We start from the raw sequence: 23120 nt of genomic DNA on the forward strand, positions 1-23120 counted from the left end.
ACCTATTGCTTGGTATCACTGAGAAGAGCCTGGATCCATGCTCTTGGCACCCTGCCTTCAGATACTTGCAGATACTGATGAGGTAAGGCAATTGAATTCTGTTAGAAAACTAATTTACCTCTGCCCTGCAGTCTCTAGAATCTTGAAAAATAGTAAGATAGGTTCCTTTCTCATCAGGCACAAGGGGCTGGGGGTGCTGAAGGAGGGAAGAGGGAGAGGAGGTGCCTTATCCCATGTTGGGCATTGTGGTAGTACAGCAAAGGGTGGCTCTAGCAAGGGGGAAGCACCAGCGGGCTGTAATGTCCAGCCTGCACACTGGACTGCGCTCAGCAGCTGTGCTCAGCCTGAAGCTCCATGACATCTGTGTGCCCTAATTACCTCCCAGTGCCACCAGTCCCAGGGGCTGTGCCCAAAAGCTTCAGGCTACACTGGGCAGTGTCTTCCTCTTACCCCATCGTGGTGTCTGAGCTGGTCACCACTTAGTCCCTGACTGCTGGACTGCAGACCCCAGATTACTGTCTGTCCGCTCAGATCTGGCAGCTGAAGGTTAGCAGAAGTGGTGGCATACACCAGGACATGCTGAAGGAAAGACTGAACATGGGAAGAAAACAAGATCCAGCACTTGAAACCAGAGTCCTCTGGAGACCAAACACCTCAAGTGATAGTGATAATGCATACATACTGCTGGCTGCTGTGAAAAAGTCCAGTGCTCGCTCTCTACGCTGCGGAAACGCCACGGTCCTGGGGGGCAGGGGGAGGACTCTCCTCTGCTCTCCCAAATGCCCTTCCCTCCATCCGATGGTGCGGCATTCACCCGGAGCTGGCTCCTGACCCCGCAGCTACTCGCAGGAGAACGTGGAGCGCCCTTCTCTTTCAGGAGCTGCCCCTGTAATGTTGGTATTTTGCCCATCGGCCTTCTGACCTGCGCAAGGCCGCCGTGCCGCGTTGCAGCGACGCCTGCCCGGCTGCCCGCGCTGGCCCCACGCTCAGCGCGCTCTGCCGCTGCCTCCTTGAGCAGGGTGTAATGTATGTGTTTACATGCTTCCTCCGACTCAGTTCCATTAACTCTCATGGGAAAAATCTTCACTACCTGTCTCACACTGTTAGGAATATGTCTTTGGGGAACAGTAGGTTTTGGCTGAATCTTCCTCTCATCTTGCCATTGAACAAACTGTCTCGGGAGTGTACTATTTTCAGGAAGGAAGAAAAACTGCAGTTACTTAATTTCTTTTCCATCTGAGAGACCTTTTTTGTTCATGGTATAAACTTACATAAGCTCATTTAATTGGAAACATTTCTACTAATTTAAGAGACATTACACCAGCCACAGTGAATGTATGGTACAGGCTTCCAGGTACTCTTGGAGACAGTGGAAGTCTATTCAATTCCACTAGCACTACAAGAGCCACTCCAGGGGTAGTCATGTGCTTTTAGGGACTTGTGTTAGCCCCTCTGCAATGATTGTGGCAGACATCATTCAGTGGCAGGAAATTAAGATACCAAGTGCCTGGCACAACACTTGTTTGTTCAGTATCAGGACTTTGAACTGAATTCTAGAAGATTGCAGGGTTTTTTAGACCTGGAATTTGCAAATGGCAATACATTTCTTTTACCAATGTTTTAAACAGCCAAACATCTACCTTCAGAGCATCTTCTGGGAGCAGCTATTTCTACAGGCAGCATTATTTGCTACCACTCCCCCACAAACAGACTGTTTAACACAGCAAGATGACATTTTCAGCCCAAAAGGATGAAAATATTAATGACTTGTACTGCATATTGTAAAGTTTTATATCTGTTACCAAAATGGGAAAAACAAGGCAATTTCATTAATAAGTTACAGTAACTTACCTACTAGCACATTTAATTTACCAGGATTCATGTTAATGTTTCTTTTTAGGATTTCTTTTTAGCAATGATATAAGCACAGGCGGGACACTGGTTACCACCATCAAATATTTGCCTCTGTTCCAACTTACAGAAACTCCCAAAACTACAATCCTATTTAGTCAGAATTCCATTTATTTAATAAAAATGAATGTTTGAAATCTAGCTTTACTCATTACTCAAATAACTCATCTCTATTCCCTTGCTTGTGGCCTTACATTGGTTTCACATTTTTGCACCAGCATTAGTACTGCGTATGCTCTAAGATTGTCTTTTTCCCCTCTTTTGCCCATAACCATGCTCCAAGCTTTCCTGGAACAGTCCAGGGTATTTATTTATCCTTAACTTATGTCAGTGTTCAGATTAGAGGAGGAAGTAAAAAACTGCCAGCTCAAGTTTTTTTTTAGTTATCTGATAGGAGATTAACTTTGATCTGGTTATGCATGATCTGGTTAATCTCATCAAAGATGAGATCGAAGTCTAGCCAAATTAGTCCAGGTTTGTACCATTATCAGCTGCTCCTCACTATCTGTGACCATCAGTGCTCTGCATGTGCATCCACAACATGGCTCTCGCGAAGGGGAGTAACCTGCTTCACACACAGGTGAATGCATATTTTGCAGCCCTGAGTGGCACATCACATTGGGCAGAGGCAAAAATATGAGGAGGCTTAGAGAAGGCAGCACAAATCACAACTATCAGGTGCCTCTGCAGTGTTACTCCGGGTGTTATGAGGACCTTTCCATGATGGCAAGTGTATTTGTGGGCTCAGAGAAAGTCACCCGTGGAGTTGTGAAAGTTATCCAGGAGATCATGACCTGGGATCTTCTGATCGATACAGAGTAAATGAAACAAAAGACGGGCACTTAGAGATATGGTTGACATTCTCATGTGCCAGGTCTGTATTCCATGATTTTTCTATTTAAGATCCCTACTCCTCCATGTTTAATGCAACAGGCAAACTACAGACAGAAAAAACCCACTCCATTGCCAGCTGAAGCATTCCTAGTCTCTTCCTGTGTTTTCCAACCCTCAAGGACACCTGTAGCTCAACTGCACTGGTATAAAACTGTGTGGTCCTGCTATGAACCAGAATGGGAAATGCAGCCAGAGAGAGATTATGTCTTTTTTCTTCAAGTTAACCCTTATGAATTCTGCAACTTTGTTTAAAAAAAAAAAAAAAAAAAAAAAAAAAAGAAAAAAAAAAAAAACCCAAACAACCAAACCAAGAAAAAAACTGAAATAAAACAACAAAAACTCAAACCACAAACAAAAAACCCAACCAAAACACACCCATAAAACACAGCAAAATCTAAACAAAGTAGCAAAACCAAAACAATAGAGAAAGACAGTTACATTTTTTTCAGTAACAGTAGGAAATAAATAATGGAAGTTGGATATGTAAAGCTGGGCATACATGGATCTTTGTGCAGAACAGAAAGTATACTATGAATGCATATGCCTTCAACACTAACACTGCTACATTATTTTAAGTTACTTTTTCAGTTTGCAGTTCTGATTTATCTGAAGTCGGCGAGGTCTTTACAGCTAGTCATGTAAGAATTTACTCAAATGGACAAATCAAACTATTTGGGTAAAGCATTTCCATCTGTAGGATGTCTTCTGTCCTTCTAGAAGCATCTCCTTGCCACCTGCCGTCCTTGAGAATTTCCTCTGATACTCAATTGGGTGAGTTTCTCCCATAGAGCTCTGACCTACAGCAGTGCCCATGGTGCCTCACTTAACCATGCAGCTGACTCAGATATTATGTTACACTGGGACAATCAGTGTCAAGCTCAGTTATTTTGTCCTCAGAAACACCTGGTTTAATTGCACTGGCTTAATAATCCTCTGATTATTACTGTGCAAACAGAGATGTGGAATAGCAAATATCCTGAGTTAGGATAAGGACAGCTAAAACACAGAATTCTATCAGAATTCACTACCTAGTTAGGAACCACAGCTTCCACTGCAAGGTATTTCATTATCAATTCTAAACAATTTTTGAAGCCTTAAAAAAGTATTTCTATGATCTTGCTGCAATGGAAACATCTTTCTATACATTCTGGGCTGGTTGAAAGGAATTGATGATTGAGAGACATGAAGTTCAACAGCAATGTATGAATGCTTCAGAAACTGATAGAAGGCTAAAGACCTGTAAAATGGAATCTGTGGTCAACCTCATTAGAGCTTTTACTGTCATTCAAGCAGATTTCCTTTTAATGGCATGAATGCAGAATATATGGTGTGGTGTGGCATGGCATGGCACAGCATGGTATGATGTGGTATGGTGTGACCATTGTGCTCTCAAATAAAGTGCATGAGACCACCTTTAAATGAAATAGCTTCCCTTGCCAAATGAGAGTGTGTGTTAGTAATTCACCTTTGATGAGGATTTTCTATCTTTTCTAGGGAATTTTTTAGATCAGTGCCTCTTTAAGGTCTACTTGTCTGGGTTTTCTGTTTAAAGCATGACTTTAGTGCTTACAGGCAAGCCCCCCTTTTCCATATTCTTCTATCTAATGAGGTCATTCTGTGCAAGTCAATGAAGTTTATAAAACCTATGAGTCTCACTGCCAGCCTGAAAAAATGAAGCACATGTGGTGAGCGATAGTTGCTGGATTTTTTGGTTGGTTGTTCTTTTTGTTTTTTTTTTCCCTCCAAGATCTTTGCAGTTGGCTTTGAGGAGAGAGCTGCTGCTCTGGAAGATGTGAGGAAGCTGGGGGAGGGCTGGAAGCATTGGCTCGGTCGGTTGGATAATGGTGCCAATAACGCTGAAATTGTGTGCTCGATCGGCCGCGGCCCCATTCATTGAAGAGCTCGACTCGATAATCCGTGTGGATCCTTTCCAACTCAGAATAAGCCGTGACTCCGTGGAGATCCCCGAGGAGGGCACGATGACTAGCCAGACGATTCTGTTCTTGCTGATGTACTTTAGGAAACCGGGAGCAGGAGGGAAAGACGCGGAATTTGACCACACGGGGGTGCTTGTGAGCAGTAAGGGTGAGGCGGTCGCCGGAGCATTTCGGGAAGCAAAACGCTCGCAGGTAAAACCGCGCTTGAAAAGCAGTCATTTAAAAACACCATGTCAGACCTAGGGGATTTTTACCCACAGCCGGAACTTGAATAAAGTAAAAAAAAAAAAAAAAAAAAAAAAAAAAAAAAAAAAAAAAAAAAAAATATCGGCCAAGAGAAACGAAGTGCACTGTTTAGGGATGCCAGTGCAAGACACATAGAAGATACCCCGAAGATCTTAACTTCCATGTGTGTACTGCTGCAACAAGGAAATCTTCCCTTAATAGCAAGCATTATGAAGACAATGTAGCAGCAGAGAATTAATCTGCAGAAGAGATCCTTCTCAATTTCTTAAGTAAAGCAGAAAGCAGGTCTTGCCAATAGGCATGAAATTCTAAACAATAAAAATCTGGGGCAGAGAACATCAGTCTGAAGCAATAGCATCCTGTAAAAATATTGATTATTAAAACTCATCCAAGAAAGAAGTGAAAGATGTTTGAAACAGCTTGAAAATTAAGTAACATCCATCAGTTTTAAAGCTGCTGGAGGCATTTTGTCCTGTTGTCTGCTCAGCCTGAGCCTAAATGAAGAAGAAATACATGAACTTTTTTTTTAAGGGAGAGAACACAGGGTCATCTTGACCTATCTCACAGATAGAGCATATTTCTAAACCCTTGATGTTTTTACCTGACCTTGAAGATAAGAGAAGAATCTCAGAAGGACCAAGCAGTAGAGAACTGTTTTTAAGTTATGAGAAAAGTTTAATCGTTCTTGACTTGAACACTTATGAATCAGGTCAGGAGGCTTAAGCTGAAAATATTGCAACAATTTCAAGGAGAGAACATCAAAGTCTTCTTTTTTCTTACTAATCAGTAGATAAAGGAAAGCCTTCCATTATTAAAAAAAACCCAACAAACCAACTAGTGGGAGACAATTATTATTAATTTGAAGCCAGGAGACAAGTCCTACGTTCAAGAGCTAAAGTGTATGACTTTGATAAAGCAGTGGTGTATTTGTAAGACGTATATTTGTTTTTGGTAAAATCTTGTTACATTCATTCAGCATGTATTGGTTGAAACCAAGAGAAACTTTTAAGCAAGATATACTGATAAGTGTTTTGGCTTTCCCTCTTGTTTTTAATAGACTAAATCCATGAAACCTGTAGGGAAAGAATCATACAAAACTATTTCTTATATAAAGATTGCATGATGTTTCTCAGGGATTGGTGTTGGGACCAGAGGTCTTTGAACCTCGTTGGTTGGTGCCACAGAGTGGGAACCAGTGCACTCTCAGCAAGTTTGCCAATGACATCGAGCTGTGCGGTGCAGCCAGCCTGTTGGAGGAGGGGGATTCCTTCCAGAAGGACCTTGACAGGTTTGAGAGGTGGGCTTATGCAAACCTCATGAAGTTGAACAAGGCCAAGTGCTAGGTGCTGCACCTGGGTCAGGGCAGTCCCAAAGACAAACACAAGCTGGGCAGAGAATGAATTGAGAGCTGCCCTGAGGAGAACGGCTTGGGGATGTTGGTGGCTCAGAAGTTTGACATGACCCAACAGTTTTCATTTCAGCTTAGAGAGCAAGAAGTTCCTATGCTGCATCCAAAGCAGCGTGGGCAGCAGGGTGAGAGAGGGGATTAAGCACCTCTGCTCTACTCTGCTCTGCTCTGCTCTGCTCTGCTCTGCTCTGTGAGACCCCCCCTGCAGTGCTACATCCAGCTCTGGGGTTCTCAACAAAAGAGGGAGCTGCTGGAGTGAGCCCGGGCCACAACCCCTCCAGGGGACAGGGGCTGCACTAGCTTTAAAGTCTTTTCCAACATAAACCATTCCATCATTCTGTGATGAAGATGATGATTTTCTGTTTTGACAGAGTAAATAAGGAAAGTCCAAGTTGTACAAGTTGCTGAAGACTACATCCATAGTGTCTAATCCTGTTAGCATTTAAGTGTGTCTTTTCTTCCAGTGTTTCAAACGTCTCACAGACACTCATAAAGATGAGAATTTCTCTTTTCAAGATTATAAGAAAAGAAACACTTTTACCAATATGGCAAAATTTTTTTGGTTTGTAGAAATTGTAGTAGGATAAGCTGCTATAAGACTTAGAAATTTGACAACTTTATACAGGTTTTCTAAATTCAAATACAGGATCTTCTTTGATTGCATTTGAAAAAGCATTACCATTTGCCATTTCCTATGTAATTCTCTCAGGCTGGTTTGTAACAATGTTGTAGTTCCACCATGCAAATGGACTGTGAAAAATGTGCTGCGTAGCAGAATGCTTTTGATTTAAATGTATAGCAAGAAATTTCTGTGAAATAAAAACTGCATTAACAAAGCCGTCACTTGGCCACAATTGATTCCATTCTGGTTGCTGCAACCTGTATCACCTGCAAGGTTGTTTACTTATGGAAACAGGTGGAGTACAACTTGTCCCACTGCTGTCCTCAGGAGCCCCTGGTACAGGTACGGAATATATAGCCTGTTCTCAGCTTCATGCTGCAGATCTTGTGTGTCATTCCTACTTGTTATGAAAGGGTGACTCTTAACGGTGTACTGCTGTAGCAAATTGCTCTAATACTTAGAAAGAATTCCAGTCTCCTGCTTTACCTCATCTGCTCCTCAGCCTCTTCATGCAAAAGCATAACTGCCAGCTATGTCAGAGAAAAAATCCAAGTGAGGGAGTGAAGCGGTGAGGGAAGGCTATCTCTCTTCAAAACATTCCACTAACATTTATAATTAGAGTCTACTTTTAAAAAAGCAACAGAACACCTCATTTGTTCGTATCTTGAAATGAACTGTCATTGTAATGCTATCAGAGTTGCTGCATCCTTGGTCTTCAGGCACATATGCAAGGAGGAGTGTACAATGCTTTCCTCCCTCATTCCTTGCATAAAGGATTAAGACTATCTGACTTTTGTGTTAAAATTTAGAAAAGCAGGTTGTAATGACACTTACTATACATCCTAAACACAGAGAGCAAATGAGTATTTGGTTTATTAGAGGTTCTCTGTATGGTTTTCTCTTTGATAACTTGCAAATCACAGCTTCTAATTTATTACAAATTGACAACAAAAATGCAACAGTGTACCTTTCACAGCAGTAGAGAAGATAGGTACCAGAATACTGAATTAATTAGGCATTCCATGGGGTTAATAGATCTGAAGTATGGGTGAGAACCAGAATTAGAATATGTGTTATGAAGAATAAAGGTTTGACAATGAAGATGTTATGAATCATTTACTTAAAAGAAGACAAAGTCAAATTAAAAGCTAGAATCAAAGAGAAACTTTATATATTACATGCTTTTTCTTTTGCTAACAGGTGGTTTATTTCTGTGGTGATGGTATAGTAAGTTACAAGCTCTTAAGCATAGATACTGAAAACAAAATATTCCAGCATCAGAACCAGAGATACCTACCTCATTGCCAAAGGTGGCAAAAACTTTAGCTCATCTCCTTTAGAAAAACAATTTGTATTTTACAGCTAGCACACAGTTTTAACCATGGGCTGGGAAAGAAGGAACAACGCAAATAATCTGTAAAATGTCACATAGAAGAAATACTGCTGTATTTATGAAATGTTTTTGAAACCTGACTGATAATACATTCAGGTTTCATTGACTATGGTCCTCCTGAAATATAACTATAGGTAACATTGTATGAAGAGTTATAAATAAAAAGGTAATGCTTCACCTGAGAGCTGAGCTACGAAACAGAAACTTATAGCTGAGTCCCAGTTAGACCTTCTCTCTGCAGGTGTGTTTGGCCCCAATGGAGAGGATGAAAATGTAGTATCTTTGCATAATTTAATGTTAATTTTCGACTTCCATAGGGTTTATTGGTAAGTATGCCAATAGAAATGAATGTGGATTAATTAGTCTATTTGCACTTTGCTAATGGCTGAGGGTGAGAAAAGGTAATTCAGATGTTAAAGGATTTTCAGTGGAAGAAAGGGTTAATACAGCCTGAGTGGTGTGCCTTGAAGAAAGGACTTTGAAAAAGAGTGCAGCAAAGACACTGCATCCTGTGATTCTTTTAGCAATCACTACCACGAGGCAAGTTCCAAAGGAAAGGTTTTTCTAAAAGAGGAAACTAACAAGGAAATTGCTCCTGTCTACCACACCACTGCCCTTCTGATGAAAAATAATATTAACAGTAGTTGGAGAGATTTATTGCCACACACATCTTGCATTGAATCAAACAAAGCATGACTGTCACATTTTTTAAAAAACCCACACAGACAGTCTCATTGTGGTGTTTCAGAAAAGAAGGGAGCCTCTGGAGTAACCCTTTAAGAGGCCAGCAGTTGCTCCATGTATGCCATTGGGGTCATCATCCATGACTGACTGGGTGTCTTGTCTACAGCAGATTTGTTACTGCAGGTGTTCACAAACACTGGGGTTGAGGAGTCTCTCATAATCAGTCAAATCAAACTAATTTAAACCACTGGCCTCCTGAACTCAGACAGATGTACTCTCATCAACCTCGCTTTTAGTGTAGGAAGAATTCTCTCCCTTTATTGCCACATTGGCATGGGTCTGTGGCTGGAGACATGGGCACCTCCACATGTTAAGGTGGCAGCAGGATCTAGGATCTCTGCCATGAGTGCCTGACTGAGCAAGCAAAAAAGGGCAAGAGAAAGCAAATAAGAGGCACTGCTTGTAGAGGTGTATAAATTGGTTGGTTTCTACTGAAACACCAACAGTAGGTCATGAGAGTTTGTATAAAGACAAACTACACACTTTGCTGAGGGGTAAAGGCAGCTGTCACCTTAAGGTGGGTGTTTCCAATAGCTGTTCTCAGTTACCTGCATTCAAACACTGATGATTTATTTTAAAATCTTCCTTGTGATAATTTCTCTCTGATAAGAAATAAATTATCTCAGTTTTCAAACTTGTTCAAATATTCACTAACACCTGTAATTTCTGTTTCCTAAGCTTGGATTGTTGAGACAGTTCCTACATGGAGTTACCTTCCTCACATCTTCTGTGAAAGGCCAGGGACTTTTCTTTTCCTGCTTGCAGAGCAACCGCTGAACCCACACAGTTTACCTTTAATATACTGCAGTATTGCACATTCACTGATGTGACTTCTTTCCAACAGGGATGCAAATGACTGCAGACAATGTTTTAGCTTAACCACAGCTCCTTTACTGCAAAGCTGCTCACAGTCCATGTTCCATTTCACTTTCTGAATATCACTGGAACTATTGGTCCTTACTCTGCTAGGAATATAAATTACAGTAATAGCACATCTTTTGTTCAGGCAGGCAACCTGCCCACTGAATTTACTTGCCACTTACTTCTGCACGTTTCCTAAATGACAGACACACAGGCTGTCTCACACAGCCTCTACGATGAGACCTAGGAAATAATCATACCTGGGTCATCTCTGTGTAGGGCATCTCTATGAACCATGAAACATGGTCTCATATATTGAAGCAATACACTGAGATAAATATAGCACTATTCAGCAACTTCACAATCTGTCTGCTACTGCCTGTCTCTGTGTGCCAGTCACTTGAATTAATATCCAGTGAAAACAGGCATGTGAGGATTATGCTTCAGTCTGTGACTGAACAAGCTGCCATGAGCATCAAGTGGGAATTTTCCCATGTAGCTCTTGAATCCTTAAGCAGCAGAGGGAAGATCAATCCTTTACAATTTACCACTTGATACTGAGTCACTCACTAAATACAAATGTTTGTGGTAACTCAGAACAATTCTAAGTCAGTCATCTATGAATAAGAATAGTTGTGGCTAGAGGCTCAGCTCCTACAGTAATCCAGTCTTTGTCATTTTGGCTTTCTTGTGTCTCCTTGTACTTCTGCAGATTTGTACTGATAATACCAGCCTCACTATGCAAATAGCAGAGTGCAGGTTCTTTCTACCTTTCCTCTCAAGATGACTCTGCTAAGACTTTCATTCTGCATGTCTTGATACATTTTTTCAAAGCCTTGATACATTTTTTCAAAGCCTTGATACTTTAAACAAAACAGCAGGGATCGGGTAAATGCCAGTTTTTGGCTTCTTTTTTAATTATTAGTGATTAGTAATTATTAGATTATTGGCGTTTTCTGTTGCTTATACTTCTTCAAATGGAAATTGTAAAAGGAAGACTCTTTGCTAGCTACTGAATCATTCAGCCCTGTTAAGATCCAGTCCTCAATGTTGTTGAGAATTCCTTATTGAAAGTGAAACTCGAGTGCTAGTGCACTGCAAACTTGAACAAGCCATCAAACTCAGTGAGAAGAAAAAGAAACTTTTGCTTGGTGCTGTGCATTATATATGTACATGCCTATTTGTGTTTCTCTTAAACTTGGTATTCTAAATAATGAGAATGAGAATAAAAATATGTGCACAAGGAAAGGCTGCAGGATCAATAAACTAGTCTGTCTCTAACACACTTTTTTCCCCAAGTGGAATCACTCCTTTGTAGCACTTCCGGATCTTATTTTTATGTGTCAACATATGTCTTGTTCTTGTTCATGCTATAAAAATTAGGAGCAATACTCCATGATGAAAAGGCATCCTATGTGATCCTATTGTTGTGTAAATCAACCAGTGACTCAGTTAGTAACTGCATTCAGTGAAGTACAGGCCAGTATAGGATTTATCCTGATACTTGTCACTTAAACAAATAGCCTAATTTTATTCTGATCATGCAAAGCTGAGCAAATAAAGCTAATTACCTCAGTGAGGTAGGGCATCTGGCAGAGAAGGAAGTTGTCTGTGCCTGTACCAGTTTCATTTTTTCCTAGAAGAAAGTGAGAACGAGTTACTGCAAAGGAAAACTTCCCCCTCCGCACACAAACACAGACACATAGTGCTGTGTGTGAAATACCCACAGCCATTTGATGCACTGTGCAGCACCATTGCAGAAGGTTAACAATGGTTCAACAGGAGTAGGTGTTTCTAAACTAAGAAATGTTCTTGTTAATATCAGACAAAGTTCTCCCTAATGGTAGGCAAAGCACGGCTTGATCAGCCAAATGTTTCCTGCTACTACACATCCATGCAGCTGTCAACTCTTCCAGCCACAGTTCCAGGGAAAATTCAGGCTGTGAACACTTCCACTGGGTGAGGCCAACAGCTTCAGCCTTCTGATCCATGCAGAAACCTCTCTGGGAAAAGGCACACTTTCTTTACAAAGAATTGCCTGAGAGACTTTCTTACAGAGCAGTTATTTTATAGATCAAAGGGAAAAGACAGGAAATATGCCAGCAATCAGAATTACTATCTTCTGATCTATGTGGTATTCTAATGAAAAGGTCAAAGAAAAATTGTTAGAATATGTTCTAAGCTGTCTGCAGCATTTATCTGAACATTATTTAAAAAACAGTAATAAACCAGAAAAATTTTAAAACCCCAAAGCAACAAACCCACAAACAAAACAAGCAAACGCAAAATAAAATAAAGAAATAAAACTTTCCAAAACAAGGACAAAAGCCAAGCCACTTGAAAAAATATCAATTAGAAATTCAGGAGAATAAGAGTTTAAAACAAATTAAGAAACCTTATTTTTTGGAATAAACATAAGGACAGCCCTACCACAGTGAAATAATGTCAAATACCAGCAGGATTGTCAAAAATAAACAACAAGATTTATTTTTGACAAAGGAAGTCAGTTAATAATAAGTAACAGTGAAACACAGCAAATGAAGAAAGCTCTGATGCTAATGCTTGGAGCAATGACTTAAGTTTATGAGTACTCTTGATGAACAAATATTTATTGGAGCATGAGGAATATAAAATAAGCATATTCAAATACACGGGATTAAGACTGAATCAAACAACTTCAAATAAATATTAGTAATTAGGCTTATTAAAATAAAACCAAAATCTTACACAAAATGATGATACAAAACTGTGGTTTCTGTACATGATTGAGTTGAAAAAATCGGTCTACAACCAGATATAATGTGTGCTAAAACTAATCTAAAACAAGGGGACAAAATACCACACAACCCCAAGCCCAGGAAAAGCTGGTGAAACAGTTTTCTTTGTTACTTAACTGACACCACAAGATTATAAAATATCACTTCTCATTAAACCAAAGGGAATCTGTATCCGCTGGCTACAGTGGGTTTTATTGTAAGCAAAAGCTGCCTTGGTCTGTGCAGTTATTTCCATGAGGCACTGTGCAGGCCCAAAGGTCTGACCACAGGGATCTAGCTGTGAGCTGGGACTTGACAACTATGGCCTGTGACACTACCTGGTAGCACCCCCAATTAGCCATTCACCACTTTGTTGGTAAGGCACTGCGTTCCTGAATCCTCAGTCAGCATCACCTTCCAGGCTCTTATCTGTGACCTCTTCCACTTCAGGTTTCTGCACATCCTCCCTAAGCTACAGTTTAGGTTTTGCATAATCTTTTATTGAGATTTTGATTCTGAAGTTCAGCTGTCTGTTCACTGTATTTGGCCATGTCCAAGCTCCTCTGTTTCCCACTTCTAGTGTAAAGAAGCTGTTCACAAGAACCCCAGAAAACAGAAACACTCAGGTTCACACCTAAGTCCTTCAGAAGCACCTCAGTTTCATATACACAAACAACCTGATGGTGAGTTTTCTTAGTATTTCTAGGCACATAGAATCATAGAATGCTTTGGGTTGAAGGGACTTTAAACACCATCTAGTTCCAACACCTCTGCCATGGGCCAGAACAGTTTTCACTAGATCGAATTGCTCACAACCCCATCCAACCTGGATTAGAACACTTCCAGGGATGTGGCAGCTTCTCTGTTCCAGTGCCTCCCACTCTCATAGTAAAGAATTTCTTCCTAGTATCTAACCTATGATTACCCTCCTTACACTTGAAGCCATTCATTCTTGTCCTGTTAATACATGCCCTTGTAAAAAGTCTCTCTCCTGCCTTTTTGTGGGCCCTTTAGATACTGGAAGGTGTTATAATTTCTCCCTGGAGCTTTCTCGTCTCCAGGTTGAAAAACCCCAACCCTCTCAGTCTGTCCTTGTAAAAGAAATGCTGCAGCCCCTGCTCCTTGTCATGGTTCTCCTCTGGACTCATTCCAACAGGTCAATGCCCTTATGCTGAGGACCCAAAGATGGGTGCAGCACGCCGGCCGAGGGGGGGTGTCCCACCAGAGCAGAGCAGAGAGACAGAATTGGTCACGCTGCTTTGGATGCAGCCCAAGATATAGCTGGGTTTACAGACTGCCAGTACACATAGTCTTATGGTGCTGCCAGCACCCAGCATTGCTGGGTCACATCCAGCCTCTCATCTACCCCAAGTCCTTCCCCTCAGGGCTGGTTTCAGTCCATTCTTGATTCAGTCTGTGTTTGTGCTTCCTATTGCCCCAACCCAGTTGGAGCACCTTGCACTTGGCTTTGTTGAAGTTTATGACATTTGCATAGGCCTCTCTCTCAAGCCTGTCCAGGTCTCTCCGGATGGCATCCCCTTCTCTGCAGCACATTGACTGTACCACACAGCCCGGTGTCACCAGCAAACTTGCTGAGGGTGCACTGGCTGTGCCATCAACAAGACACCAGTGGCCTTCCCTGAGGAGCACTATTCATCACTGGTCTCCACATAGACATTGAGCCAGTGATCACAACTCTTTGAATGCAACCATCCAGCCAATTCCTCATCCACCAAGTGTTACATCCATCCACTCCAGCTTAGACACAAGGATGTAATGTGGAAGAGCATAAAATGCTTTGTACAAGTCCAAAATAGATGACGTAAATCATGCTTCCTTCATCCATCACTGCTGTAACTCCATGGCAGAAGGCCACCAAATTTGTCAGTTGTGACCTGTTTTTCAGCAAAGCCATACTGACTTCATTGCTTTAGCTTCAAAAAGAAAAGTGAAAACCATTAGAATGACCCTAAACTTCTTTCAGTGCTGTGCTCTTCCTTACAGCTCACTGGAAGCTGAATTGCTTTCTTCTAAGAACCAGAGTTCCCTTCTCTCCACTCACACTGAAATGCTAAAGATTGTCTAAGAAAGCAAATAATGTGGTTCCTTCCTTTTTATAACAGCGCAGTTCCCTTCCCCTCAGGTGATTGATAGGGTGCGCTTACAGATCTCTTCCACAATTTTCTGCTAGTGAATGTGTGTTCTTCAGAAACAGTTAACTTGTTCTTTTCCAGCATATATTTTGTGATATTGAACAGGAATCAATAGATTTTTACTACCAGTCTTATGACAACAGCTCTGTGGAGTTTTACTGATATAATAGTGTGAAGACAAAGCAGCTGAAATGGGACTGTAGCTGAAAAGTTTTTTATAAAGCAGTCTGCAGTGGTTCTCTTTGTAAAAGCAATTCAGACCTACTGGTCTCTTTTACAAAGAGAACCACTGCATACTAGTGGTGCTGCATACTGGTGGTGGTGCAACTAAGAGCAAGCTTCTCCTCTTTCTTGCAAGAAAGACATTTTCATGATAAACATTTTGTTTACCTAGTCTCTATTACCTAATTTTGTATAGTGTCAAAAGGATTATTTAATTTGTTTTGCCACTACAGCTATATCTAACTGAGCTGTACTCAGCTATAGGCTTAAGCAATCTTCCAGATTCCTTAATCTATGTCATTCATGGCAGCAAAAGCTTTGCAGTGTTGAGCACACCAAAGTAACAGGCAATCTCATGACTGGGCTATTTCTATTTTGACTGTATTTCCACACTGCAGCAGTGGTGAGGACAATGCTCCGTGTTCACTTTGTGGATTCTGCATGCTTTAGCTTATATGTGTAATATACAGAAAAACAAGGAGAAAACATAGAAGGAATAGCTGGTACTATAACCTTCATAGTAACAAATCTCAAAACAAGTTGATATATGGGGAACACTGATTGTAACATCTGCACAACTAAATGCAGATGGTTTGAAAAATTTGTGGCTAAGCCAAGTGTCCACGGGTAATTTCTTATTTCTGTTTGATATCTCACTGATGCAGATCTTAAAATTGTTTTTAAGAAAGCCAAGCCCACAGAAAACCAAAACAAAAAGCTGAAATAGAGTCATTACGTTCTTCAAAGTGAAGTTTTTAATAAGTCTGTAATAAATTACCAGTGAGTACAACCAGCATAAAGGCTAGGCTGACAAAAATCTCACTACATAACGTATTAACTAAGGAGCAGCCTTCCCTTTGCACATTCTATTCTCGAGCATACAAAGAACCGAAGGGCCAATGTAAACATGAAGATTTATTAAAGAGACTCCTGCTACATTCTTCCTTCATTTGATATGCTGATGCTAAGTGAAGACAGAGGCAGACCACCTGTGCCAACCACAAAACTCACGGTTTCCATTTCCCAGTGCCTTTGAAAATGAGGCACTCTTGTTTCTACCAAAATTGTTTGTACAGCTTTAAACCATGCAGGCTGTTAATAAATATATCTTATTTTAATGCAGTCTGAAGCATCAGATTATGAGTAGCCATTTATGCAGAAGAAATTATACATTCTTTAAACATCTTGTGAGCCATGTAGTGTTCCTGGCCTTGTAATTTTCTTCAGGAAGCTCTATTTAGCTGGTGTTCTCATAACTATGAGAGTTATGGTGTTCCGTAACTATGAATCTTGACTACAGAATGGGCAAGGAATGCAACAAAAGAAGCATTTCTATGGAATGAAAAACACCATAGGAAAAGGGAGTGGATTTCAGCATTTGTCATGCTATCAGCAGTAGGGAGAAGTAGGGCTGTGATACAACCATGCACTTTTTCATGAAGGATGTATCAGAAAAGACATTTCAAAGAAGATAAAAATGGGGTACTCTATTTCAGTGAGACTAAGCAAAGCTGGCATGCAAGACAGTGCAAAGGACACTGCTGTGTTTCAGCTCCAGCTCAGCAGTGTTGCCTTGGGCAATTATTTCTATGCACATTCCTCTGCCATATTTTATTTCTCTGTATTGAGAACTCCACAAGACAGACCTTTTCCCCCACTACTTTCAAGACAACTATCTGTGAAAATGAGCCACAATGCTAGCACAGGATAGAAATATTCTAAATTACCAATGATCATTGATCATACCAGCTTTAGTATGTCCAAAGGAGAAGGAACTAAATCTAGGGGGAAAGTGAGTATTCCACAAAGGCTGAGAAATAATGTCTCTTTGGAATAAGAAATTTTAAACAAAAATCAAATACCATTAAAACCATGTTTCCCTAGATATAAAAGAAGGCTTGCAGCTTCAAATAATATATTCAAACATGCTTAATTATTAGTAATATTCTTCAGTACTGCTGCTTCTGTCTTGTACAAGTGTTTACAGAAATTAGCTGCAGCAATTTGTAGCAAAAATAACATTGGCATTTTATTAATGCCCACATGCACTGCACTGTTAAAGACCATGCCAGAGGTTTAATATATCTCCAAATACCTGAGAAAGCCTAAAGAGCCTAAAGTGTGCATACTCTTCTGTTGTGCTGTAACCAGAATAAGACTCTTCAATTTTACAAATTATTTTCTATAACATTTATCTTGTTATTCTGACATCAGTGAAGGAGGCAGTGAAATGCAGCATATCTGTCCATGGTTCACTGTTTTGCAGATCTTTCAAGACAGAATATCTGTTACTGGAGTAGGTGAAATACACTTCAGATCTTCACAAAATTATTATTTCCCTTCCTTAGTATGTATTTAAACATTTTGAGACTGAATAAAGTTTCTTCCCAGTTGCCATGATACCCTCAACAACTTCTGACCCCAAATGCTACCACATTTAAAGCTTGCACCCTGGAACCCAGGTTAGGCTTTGAACCTACAGAAGGATCTGCCACCCAGATGTAAGGTCAGTTTCTCTCTTCTCCTACCATGTCTTTGCTTATGAGATGCAGACATGCAGCTTTATATTGAATGGAGAGGAAAAGGAATGGCTTGAGGGCAGCTGTGAAACAGAAGTTGCCTCTCTTCCACCCTTCAACAAGTGTGATTTTTGTAGAGCAAGAATGAATGTCTGACTGTGCCCTCAGTGTCATACTGGAGATCAACGCAGAGCAACTCTACCTGCAGCAGATTTGAATGTCCTATCACTTTTCATACAGGTAACTGACTATTCACTGCTGTGAATAGTTTTATTCACAGCATCCTTACAAACTCTTTTAAAGACCTCCAGAACAGTACTAGTGTTGGAAATACCCTGAACAATTTCTTTGTACATGCCTCTGGCAAAGGCACATATGCCCATCTACAGTGCTCTGTCCGAAGGAACCACTGAGACTGGTCCAGCTTCCTTCTGGGAACTTAGCAAGAGTTAGACAAAAAAAAAAAAGTAACAATTTGGCACATTCTGGGTTTTGTTCTTACTCAAGGTGGTGCTAGCAGGGATTAACAAGGGTGCTTACTACAGATAAAGTCTGACTTTTTTTCTGAAGTCTTCTAGAATGAGGTGAAGCACAGACCATTGTGATACTAATCGTCTTGGAAGGACATTATTTCATAGGTAAAGAAACAGGTCAGCTGTTTCTTTACGTATGAAATGTTCAGTCCTGTTCATGTAACATGTGCTGGAGGTCCCACTGGGTTCTGTAATACTCTGTAATACTTCTGTAATACTCACTGAACATTAGGAAAACTGGACGTGACCCTAAGTGTGCACTGTTTGAAAACATTAAATTTTTAACAGAGGTTTGTTTGTTTGTTTGTTGTGAGTATGTGTGCATGTAAATGTACTGGGGATTTAAACAAATGGCAAAGTAACAAAAACCAGCTCATTTCAGATGAACAGTGAATCTGCTCCAGACGTACAAGATTGACTCTGAACATACCTGTGATTCTTCTTGTGTGCACAAAGGTCTAAATATGTGGACTTACTGTATTTAAATTTTAAAATATTCATAAATATGAACTGAGTAAGTTACAACCATAAGGATTCTCTCAGAACTCCATGTATTAGTATTTAATATTCTTCAAAATAGTATTATTGTTAAAAAAGCTCTTAAGTAGTTTCTTTAATATAATGACCTCTGGCTGGAGTTTTTCAAGAGACATTTTCATGTGTTCCCTCGTGAACATGAAAAAGTAAGATAAACCATTTCTTCCTGTCTCTCTGAGTTTGCAATTATGGTACCTTGGTTTTAGCCATCTTCCCTGCCCACTGCTGCCAAGTACTTCTTGGTCACTTTTACAATAACAATACAAGAAAAACTTACGTTTAATTAACTCCTTTCTGGCACAACACCCCTTCAAGCCTTCTCAAAAATCATTCTTATTGATACAACTGATCACATCTTATATTCTACAAGTTCTGAAAACACAGTTTGAAAACACAAGTAGAAATAGAAACACACTTAAGGATTTAGCCCAGTGCCCCCAACACTGAAATTAACTCTTTGCAACTTTGATCCAGTATCTCATAGAGCCTGAATTAAGTCCTTGGATCTCAGTACAAAAGACTTACAGAATTAGACTCTGGTTCTTAAAGTACTGCCCTTACCATAAGTCAGATTAAAATGACTGCCATCCAGTGCATGATATAAATTTAAGTTCTATTTATAGCCAAGTACTATATTTTTTATTCCTTCAGACTGTAAAGGGCTCTTGAAATCCCAATGTATTATAACTGAAATAAGGCACATCCTCTAAATCTGAAGCCTTCTTACTAGTCAAAGGATATTTGTACTTGAAAACAATAGGTTTTCAAGATATTCCTACTCTGTCCAAAAGGAGGAACACAAAAATACGCTACAATAAATTTCTAAAGAGACTGTGTACTGCAACTGCTTGACAAAGTTTCTCAGTTGTCAGACATTTCTGAGGAGAAATAGGATGACACTGGTGGATGAAAGGGAGTGGAAATGGGTCCCTCTTTGGAGAGGTAATAAAAATTCCTCCCAGCCCCCATCACCTACCCAGGTGCCACTTCAGAATAGGTATGAGGCTCTGGACCTAGAGGGTCAGCCAGAGGATGTATAAGAAAATTATCTGCCCAGAGAGCCCCCCAGTTATGCTTCTGAGGGGAACAGAGTGCCCCATATGTCAACCTGACCCATCCCACAGGGAGGTCTGCTGCCTCCCTAGGGCCTGGGTACAGGATATTACTGAGACTCCCTGGGCTGATTCAGCCCTCTGATTATTACTCACTTCTGATACTCCAGGCTGGCAGTGATGAGATTGAAAAGAGGAGTGTCAGGGCAATTAAAAGGGACTTCAGGGCACTGGGACAAGTAGCTGATAGGGCAGGAGTGCAGGTAGTGTTCTGCTCAGCCCCTTTTCTGTAAAAGAAAAACAGTGAAAGGAATAGGAGAGCCCATGCTGTCAACAAGTGGCTTAAGGGTTGGTGTCCATCAGCAGAATTTTGGGTTCTTTGATCATGGGACAACTTTTTCAGCACCTGGCCTGCTGGAACCAGATGGGCTCCATCTCTCTGTTAAGTGCAGAAGGATTTTAGCTTATGAACTGGTGGAACTTGTGAAGTCTTTAAACGAGGTCTGAAGGGGGAAGGGGATGCATCTGGGCCCAAGGCCCAAGGGTGGCAAGCCTGAGTTAGGCTGAAATCAGTAGCCCAGATGAGGTGCATGTATACCAATGCACGCAGCATGGGTAACACACAAGAAGAGCTGGAGGCCATGGTGCAACAGCAGAACTGTGATGTAGTCGCCATCACAGAAATGTGGTGGGATGACTCACATAGTTGGAGCACTGCACTGGATGACAACAAGCTCTTCAGAAGAGACAGGAAATGGGGAAGAGGTGGAGGGGTGTCCCTTTATATTAGGGAGGTTTTTGATGCCACAGATATTGAAACTAATCACGATGAAGCAGAATGCCTGTGGGTAAGAATTAAGGGGAAGGCCAACAAGGCTGATATCCTACTGGGAGTCTGTTATCGTCCACCCAACCAGGAGGAAGACGTGGACAACTTATTCTATAAGTAGCTGGAGAATGTGTCAGGATCACCAGCCCTTGTTCTTGTAGGTGACTTCAACCTACCAGACATCTGCTGGGAACTTAATACAGCAGAACAGAGACAGTCCAGGAAGGTCTTAGAGTGTATGGAGGATAACTTTTGTCACAGCTGGTGAGTGAGCCCACCAGGGGAGGGGCTATGTTAGACCTGTTGTTTGCAAATAGAGATGGGCTGGTGGGAGATGTGGTGGTTGGAGGCCACTTGGGGCAGAGTGATCATGAAATTATAGAGTTCTATTTGGTGAGTTCTATTATAGAGTTTTTAGAGAGAGTTTATGGAGTTCTATTATAGAGTTCATTTGATGAAATAAGAAGGAACATGAATAAGACTACACTTCTGGAGGGCAGACTTTGGTCTATTCAGGAGACTTAGAGAGTTCCTTGGGAAACAGTCCTTAAAAACAAAGGAGTTCAGGAAAGGTGAGTGAGCTTCAAAACAGAGATCTTGAGGGCACAGGAACAGACTGTCCCTGTGTGCCATAGGATGAGTCAATGAGGCAAACATCCAGCCTGGATGGGCAAGGAGGTTTTGAAGGAACTTAGGAATAAAAAGAGGATGTATCATCTTTCGAAGGAGGGTCAGGTGTCTCAGGAAGTCTTTAAGGGGCTTACTAGAGCATGTAGGAAAAAAAATTAGGGAGGCCAAACTCAGTTTGAACCTAATTTGGCAACTTTTGTAAAGGATAATAAAAAATGTTTTCACAAATATACTAATGGCAAAAGGAAGGGTAAGATCGACCTTTGTTCTCTACTGGATGTGGGAAGGAACTCAGTAACTGCAGATGAGGAGAAGGCAGAAGTGCTTAATGACTCCTTTGCCTCAGTCTTTTGTAGGAAGACAGTTTTTCCTCAGGGCACCTGTCCTCCTGGGCTGGTAGATGGTGTCAGAGAGAAGAATGGTCCCCATTATCCAGGAGGAGGCAGTCAGAGAACTGCTGAGCCACTGGATGTTGAAAGGGTGGGGAAGGAGCATCCTGGTAGTTATAGGCCAATTAGCCTGACCTCAGTACCTGGCAAGGTAATGGAGCAGTTTATACTGAGTGTCATCATGCAGCATCTACAGGATGGCCAGGGTATCAGACCCAGCCAGCATGGGTTTAGGAGGGGTAGGTTGTGTTTTACCAACCTGGTTTCCTTTTATGACCAGGTGACCGCCTGCTGGATGCAGGAAAGGCTGTGGATGCTGTCTATTTGGACTTCAGCAAGGCCTTTGACATCATCTCCCACAGCATGCTCCTGGAAAAGCTGGCAGCCCACGGCTTGGACAGGAGCACTCTGTGCTGGGTTAGGAACTGGCTGGCTGGCTGGGCCCAGAGGGTGGTGGTGAATGGTGCTGCATCCAGCTGGTGGCTGCTCACCAGTGGTGTCCCTCAGGGGTCTGTGTTGGGACCAGTTCTGTTCAATATTTTTATTGATGACATGCATGAGGGGACTGAGTCTTTCATTAGTAAATTTAGAGATGACACCAAGCTGGGAGTGTGTGTCAATCTGTTGGAGGGTAGGAGGGTACTGCAGAAGGACATGGAATTGTTGGATGGATGGGCAGAGTCCAATAGGATGAAGTTTAATAAATCCAAGTGCTGAGTCCTGTGTTTTGGCCATAATAACCCCCTGCAGCATCATAGGCTGAAGATGGTGTGGCTGGACAAAGCCTAGGCGGAAAAGGACCTGGGGGTACTGGTTGACAGCTGGCTGGACAGGAGCCAGCAGTGAGCCCTGGTGGCCAAGAAGGCCAATGGCATCCTGGCCTGTATCAGGAATAGTGTGGCCAGCAGGAGCAGGGAGGTCATCCTTCCCCTCTAGTCAGCACTGGTGAGGCTGCACCTTGAGTGCTGTGTCCAGTTCTGGGCCCCTCAGTTTGGGAAGGACGTTGAGACACTTGAGCACATCCAGAGGAGAGCAACAAGGCTGGTCAGGGGCTTGGAACACAAGCCCTGTGAGGAAAGGCTGAGGGAGCTGGGTTTGTTTAGCCTGGAGAAAAGGAGACTCAGGGATGACCTTACCACTCTCTACAGCTTCCTGAAAGGTGGCTGTAGTCAGGTGGGGGTTGGTCTCTTTCACCAGGCAGCACTGACAGAACCAGAGGATACAGTCTCAAGCTGCATCATGGGAAATATAGGTTGAATATTAGGAAAAAGTTTTTCACAGAAAGAGTGATAAAGTACTGGAATGGCCTGCCCGGGGAGGTGGTGGAGTCACCATCCCTGGATGTGCTCAAAAAAAACTGGATGTGGCACTCGGTGCCATGGTTTAGTTGAGGTGTTAGGGCATGGGTTGGACTCGATGATCTTGAAGGTCTCTTCCAATCTAGTGATTCTTGTGTGATTCTTTGTGTGTGATTCTTCAAAGGA

Source organism: Motacilla alba, chromosome Z, assembly GCF_015832195.1.
Source record: "Motacilla alba alba isolate MOTALB_02 chromosome Z, Motacilla_alba_V1.0_pri, whole genome shotgun sequence".
Classification (NCBI taxonomy): domain Eukaryota; kingdom Metazoa; phylum Chordata; class Aves; order Passeriformes; family Motacillidae; genus Motacilla; species Motacilla alba.